The sequence below is a fragment of the Suncus etruscus genome, chromosome 13, assembly GCF_024139225.1.
Source record: "Suncus etruscus isolate mSunEtr1 chromosome 13, mSunEtr1.pri.cur, whole genome shotgun sequence".
NCBI classification, from domain to species: Eukaryota; Metazoa; Chordata; class Mammalia; order Eulipotyphla; family Soricidae; genus Suncus; species Suncus etruscus.
Window position 1 is genome coordinate 44,724,904 of NC_064860.1, and position 6,844 is coordinate 44,731,747.

The window sequence follows — 6,844 nt, forward strand, 5'->3', positions numbered from 1 at the left end:
CAGGGGTCATTCCTGGTGGTGTTTGGGGGACTATATAGAATGCTGGGATTCAACCTGAGTCAGCTGTAGACAAGGCAAACACCCTTTCTGCTGTGCTATCACTTCAGCCCAAGATTATTACTTTTGTTTTTGGATTACACCCAGAGGTTTACTCCTGGCTCTGTGCCCAAGGATCACTTTTGGCAGTGCTCCAGGGACCATATGTGATAACAGGAATTGAAGCAGGGTTGGTTGTATGCAAGGCAAGAACCCTATTTACTGGACTATCTCTGTGACCCATTACAAAATAATAAAGATTTTAAACTCCTGGTGGGTGATCAAGAGGGCTCAGCTGCAAAGAGATAAAACTCAGAATCTTCCACTTGCCCAGGCTGCTTTGTTGCTCACAAACATATCTTCAAGGCTTTCCTGATCAAGATCCAGGATCGCTGGGGCTGCTGTAAGTTCCTGATCTTCCGCTGGAAACAGTAAAATTTGAACTTGGAACACCTTGAGACGGGAAGATATCCCCAAAGGGAAAACCAGGAACCATTTAGCACCTTTTGAATCCTAAGTAACTTTTACCCAGGAGATGGAGGTTTGCTGAGTAGCTTTGTTATCCCTAAATGCTGTCTGTCCCCTGGGGTGGTGCCCCCTGGGAAATTGCTTAGTTTGCTCACTCTGGAGGAATTAAAAAAAAAAAAAAAAAGAATCTCTCTTTTTTTAATCCTATTAGTGCCTGGAGGCTTCCTGCCTTCTCCCTCCCAGATCCTTCTCTGTCCAGACTTTTAGTTTTGATCAATTTTATTTGCATTCCTGTGCGTATGAGGCACTTTGAAAGATTTCATTCATTATACCTCCTGGAGATGAGCCAGTCTGGCCCAGATCCCCGGGAATTCTACATAACTAGCCCTGACTTTACATTCAGAGGTAGTTTTCTCTTCTCAGATGATAAATACATGGTGTATTGGTGGTGCTTTGTGATTTGGCAAAGCAGAGATGTCCTGTGGGGAGGCAGTTGGGGAATTGAAGTTAGTATGAGGTGTCAGGAGGCAGCAGATGTGGTGGTGACAGCCTGAGCCTAGATCTGGAAGGTTTCTGTCCTCCCAGCCCTGATTCCTGCCTCCATGTTTCTGTGACCTTTTTCCTCTACCCCCTAGGAGTCTGCATTGCCCTCTGCTAGTTAGATTGACTGTTCCTCTGAGTCCTTGTTAGGTTTTTATTGTTGATTGTTTTGGGGTCATCTTTGTGGTGCTCAAAGACTACTGTGGCTCTGTGCTCTTAAGGAGTGCTGGAGATCAAACCCACAGTTCCCTCCTGCAAAGCAGGTGCTTCTGAAGCTGAGCTATTGGAGGAGGTTTGGACCTTGGCCCCTTGTCTTGTCTTTGGCCTGGCAGTGCAGATTTGTAGAGTTCTGCTCAGTCAGCTCTGGGAGAATGTTCCAGACTTGACATCTGATCATCTGCTCTGCCTTCAGCAAGAAACCTGCTATCTGTTGGTGAAAGGGAAACCCACTGCTCTTGAAGTCTCCTTTAAGTAATTTTCCAACCCGATGCTCTCAACTTTGCTCACTGATCATAAGTCTCCAGTTATCTCCTTGATCGTCCTTTTAGCTTGTTCATTTTAGGGCCAACCTTGGTAATGCTCAGGGGTCACTCCTGGCTCTGCACTCAGAAATTTCTCCTGATGGTGCTCATAGGTTGCTAGAATTCGAATCTGGATTGATTTTTGTGCAAGGCAGGCATCCTATCCATTGAGTTATACTTCAGCCTTTTTGAAAAGCTTTCTTTATTTTCTTCTGAAATTTTATGTTATTTATTTATTTTTCCCTCCCCTATTTTATTTATTTTTAAAATTACTTTATTTATAAACACCGTGGTTTACAAGGTTGTTCATAATACAGTTGTTCCCTCCCTCACAATTACCAAGTTGTTTATGATTGAGTTTCGGTCAGACAATGTACAATACCCTTCACCAGTGCACATTTTCTGCCACCAATGTCTCCAGTTTTCCTTCTTTCCTGTCTTGCCCTCTCCTTGCCTTCTGGGCAGACCTCTCTCTCTGTCTGTCTGTCTGTCTGTCTGTCTCTTTCTCTGTCTCTGTCTCTGTCTCTCTGTCTCTCTGTCTCTGTCTCTCTGTCTCTCTGTCTCTCTCTCTCTCTCCATTCTGGTTTACACTATCGTTTTTGAGGGGTTATCATGCACATCACTTTGTTTTCTTCTAGCACCCAGTTCTTGTCCCAAGTGACCCTTTTCAGTTCTCATTGCATTGACAATCCTCTTTAATCTATTTATTGGGCCATCCCTGGTAGTGCTGGCAGTCCCTGCCTGGGATGCATCAGATCAAACTCAGGACTTCTGCCTGTCAAAGAAATGCATTAACCCTCATCTCCAGCTCTCTCTTTGCTATTCAGACTAGCACCCCATCTTGTGTATTGCAGCAGATTGACTCCCATTAAGACTTGACTTAAGGCCTTAATAAAGTCAGCCCATCTTCTTTATCTAGTGATAGAGGCTATGCTCTCCCACTTTTTTTTTGGAGGGGGGGGTCACATCTGGTGGCGTTCAGGGGTTACTCCTGACTATGCACTCTGAAATCACTCCTGATGGGCTCGGGGACTATATGGGATGCTGGGACCGAACCCAGGTCAGCTGCATGCAAGGTAAACACAGCCTCCCTGCTGTGTTATCCATCCATCCATCCATCCCTGAAGTGTTCCCCTTTAACCTGGCCTATTAGCAAATGTTAAAAATTGTTTTGGATTCTCAAGGGCCTCCTGTCCACCCTTGACAAGTGTGGAAAGTCAACACAGGGGTCACTTCCTGAGGAGCCCGAGGCCCCTTTGTTTGTTGAGTTCTTTCTGCCTTCGACTCAAGCTTTTGGGCTGAGGATTTAGTAATCTCCAACCTGCTTTCCCGGAAACCCATTTGCTTCTTCTTTCTGCGAATGTGTTAGCTTTGGACATTTTACCATCTTTCTTATATTTTAGTTTTGGGGCCACACCAGATAGTCTCACAGTTTACTCCTGGCTCTGTGCTCCGGGGTTGCTTCTGGCGGTGCTTTAGGATTACATGTAGGTGGTATTGGGGGTTGAACCCTGGTCAGTAACTCTTCAGAAGAACCTTATCTTTAAACTCTTGCCATGGCCATGGGGGTTACTACTGGTTCCATGCTCATGGTTTGCTCTTTTTTGTGTTCAGGGGATCACATGGTGGTTCTGGGGGTTGAACCCATACTCATGCATGAATAACCTGTTCTGTAGCCTTTGAGTCATCTTCCTGGCTGCCTTGTGTGTGGCCTTTCACTGGATTCAACAGCTCTCTGGTGTACTCTAGGATACTGTTTTGTTTCTTTTGCTTTTGGGGCCACACCTGGTCATGCTCAGGGGTTATCCCTAGCTATGCGCTCAGAAATTGCTCCTGGCTTGGGGGACCATATAGGACATGGGGGAGGGGGATCGAACTGCAGTCTGTCCTGAGTTAGCTGCGTGCAAGGCATACACCCTACCACTTGTGCCACTGCTCCAGCCCCTAAGATACTGGTTTTTATTTGTTTGATTCTGGGTTACATTCAACTGTGCTCATGACTGACTCAGTGCTCTGTGCTCAGGGATCACTCCTGATGGGGCCCGGGGCATCTTAATGTGCCAAGGATTGAACCTGAGCTGGGCAATTGGAAAGCAAGGGCCCTTGATGCTGCCCAATGTCAGTCTGGAATATTGGTAGTGCACAAAGTTGCTCTACTGGGCGGTGGTTCTAGGTGGGATCTTGCTTATTCTCTGAACTCTGGATCGCTTTGCTATTGCTTCTTTCTTTTTCTGTGGGCTCTTGCTGCTCATGCCTGGTTTGATAGGATTTTGTTTGTTTTGGGGCCACAACTGGTGATGCTCAGGGTTTACACCTGGCTCTGAACTCAGAACCATTCCTGCTGGCGCTCGGGATACCAGGTGCAAAATGCCCTTCAATCCTGTATTGTTGCTTCGGTTCTGGTGTAGGTTTATGAGGATATGCTGTTTCCTTTTGTGGAATAAAGCGCCTTCCTTGGGGCCGGAGAGATAGCATGGAGGTAAGGCATTTGCTTTTCATGCAGAAGGACGGTAGTTCGAATCCGGGCATCCCATATGGTCCCTTGTGCCTGCGATTTCTGAGCGTAGAGCCAGGAGGAACTCCTGAACAATGCCGGGTGTGACTCAAAAACAAAAACAAAACAAAACAAAAAAAAAGTACCTTTCTCTAGGGCCTAGACCTAGGCCTTCTTTTGCTGTTAGCCAAAAGCTTCATGAAAGCTGCTCATGGCTCAAAAATCTTTGCTTTTTTTTCAATTTTCAGGTTCATGGCTGTGCTCATGATGTCAACAGTCCCAGAAGTCTGACCACCTCATGGTGAGAACTCTCTTTTCTCCTCTGTCCCCTCTGATCTTGAAGGCCTTTCCAGGTGCCCCAAACTCAGGCCTGACCAGGCAGTACAAAAGAACCAGGCAAGACTGGAGTGACAGTGAGAAAGGCCTTTGCCTTGCCTATGCCTGACCTGGAATCCCAGGCATCCCATATGGTTCCCTGAGCATCACTGGGAGTGATTTCTGGGTGCAGAGTCAGGAATAAACTTTAAAACCGCTGGAGTGCCCCCCCCCAAACCATAGAGAAGATAATCTCTCTTTCTTCAACTCCCCTTTCTTCCTCCCTCCCAAAGGGAGGACATGTGGTTGTGGGGGAAGGAAGGTGGTTGGACAATGCTTCCTTCCAATTGCCTCAGTTGAGTCTTGCAAGAATGATTGCACTCATTTGTAGAATATAGAAAAACAAGATAGTATGATAATAAATCCTGAAGACAATAGAAATGAGGCCCAGGAGGACCAGTTCATGGTAGGAAAGCTTGCCACAAAGAGGGGGAAGTGTAGTTAGTGCAGAGAAGGAACTATGACAATGATAGTTCGAAATGATCACTTTGGACAAGAACTGGGTGCTGAAAGGAGAGAGAGTAATATGCATGATACCCCTTTCATTCACATTATGATGATGATGATGATGATGATGATGATGTGAAAATCACAATAAAAAGACAAAAGAGAGAAAAGAAAATGTTTGCCATGGAGGCAGGCAGAGGGAGGGCAGGAGGGAAATCGGGCCCATTGGTGGTGGGAACTGTACACTGGTGAAGAGTGTTGGACATTGTATGACTGAAATTAAATCATGAAAAACTTTGTTATTGTGAATCTCATGGTGATTCAAGCAAAGAATTTATTGTAAAAAAATTAGACTGTTCCTAGTGTGATGGCTTCAGTTGTAGGTTGCAGGTAGTTGGAAATTTTTTTTGGTGTATTTGTTTTGGGACCACAACAGGGTGGTTCTGTGCTTGGGGTTTGCTCCGACAATGCTGGTGGCCCCTACAGTGCGGTGCCTGAATTCAGATCTTCTGTTCATTTGCAGAGTCTGTACTCAGCCTGTTGAACTGTTTCTCAGGCCCCAGGGTGGTAATTTTGAATGAATCTGATTTTTTGAATTATTTCTACCATTTCCCCCCTTTTAAAAAAAATCCTTCCTGATGCTCTGAGGAATAGAATAGAGGCTGAGATGTGCCAGCTTAAGGCCTTCTTTTGTCGATAAGTTGCTGGATGAGGCCATGCTTATTTCATTTATTATTTATTTCATTTATTTCATCATTTCTCGTAGCTTTGGAGCCCCAGTGAGGAATTGAGTTGTTGCAACAGATAACACACATTCTGCAAAGCCAGAAATATTTACTATTTGGCACTTGATCAAAGGAGAGTTTGCTGACCTCTGGACTGGAAGAGTAGAGGAAGATGAATAAATTCTGGGCATAGAAAGCACATGTCCAGATTCCTTCTACCTGATTGCCACTTTACCTTTCTACACACAAAAGTGCAATTTTGTGCCTCCATAATTGTGGCTTAAAAGTATTAAAGTTTGGGCCGGAGAGACAGCATGGAGGTAAGGCGTTTGCCTTTCATGCAGGAGGTCATCGGTTCGAATCCCGGCGCCCCATATGGTCCCCCGTGCCTGCCAGAAGCAATTTCTGAGCCTGGAGCCAGGAATAACCCCTGAGCACTTCCAGGTGTGACCCAAAAACCACACACACACAAAAAAAGTATTAAAGTTGCTATATTATGGGGCTGGGGAGATAGGTAGGTGGTTCGATTCCCAGCATCTCATTTGGTCCTCTGAGCCTGCCAGGAGTAATCTCTGAGTGCCGCCGGGTGTGGTCTAAAAACCTTCAAAAAAAAAAAAAAAAGTTGCTGTATTTTCTACAGATGTGTTCCAGGTTTTCTTCTACTTGAAAGGAAATAGAACTCAGGTTAGGTAACTGTGTCCTATTCGTGGGTAGATAGTTGAATTTTTGTGATCCTAAAGTTCAGTATTCTGAGAATGAATTTGCCTGGCCTTCTTCCTCTGATTGCATAAAAACTCCTTTATTCTTCCATCTGGGTCTTGATAAGTGGCTTGTTTTGGAACTATGCATAGCAGTGCTCAGAGCTTACACCTGGCTTTGTGATCTTGATCTCTCCTGGCAGGCTCAAGGGACCATATGGTGTGCTGGGGATTGAACCCAGGTTAACCACCTGTAAGGCAAGAATCTTACCTGCCAGGGGCCCGGAGAGATAGCACAGCGGCGTTTGCCTTGCAAGCAGCCAATCCAGGACCAAAGGTGGTTGGTTCGAATCCCGGTGTCCCATATGGTCCCTCGTGCCTGCCAGGAGCTATTTCTGAGCAGACAGCCAGGAGTAACCCCTGAGCACCGCTGGGCGTGGCCCAGAAAACCAAAAAAAAAAAAAAAAAAAAAGAATCTTACCTGCCATACTATTGTTCATGGCTGCTTAGCCCCTCAGGATCAAGAATTCTCCATTCTTG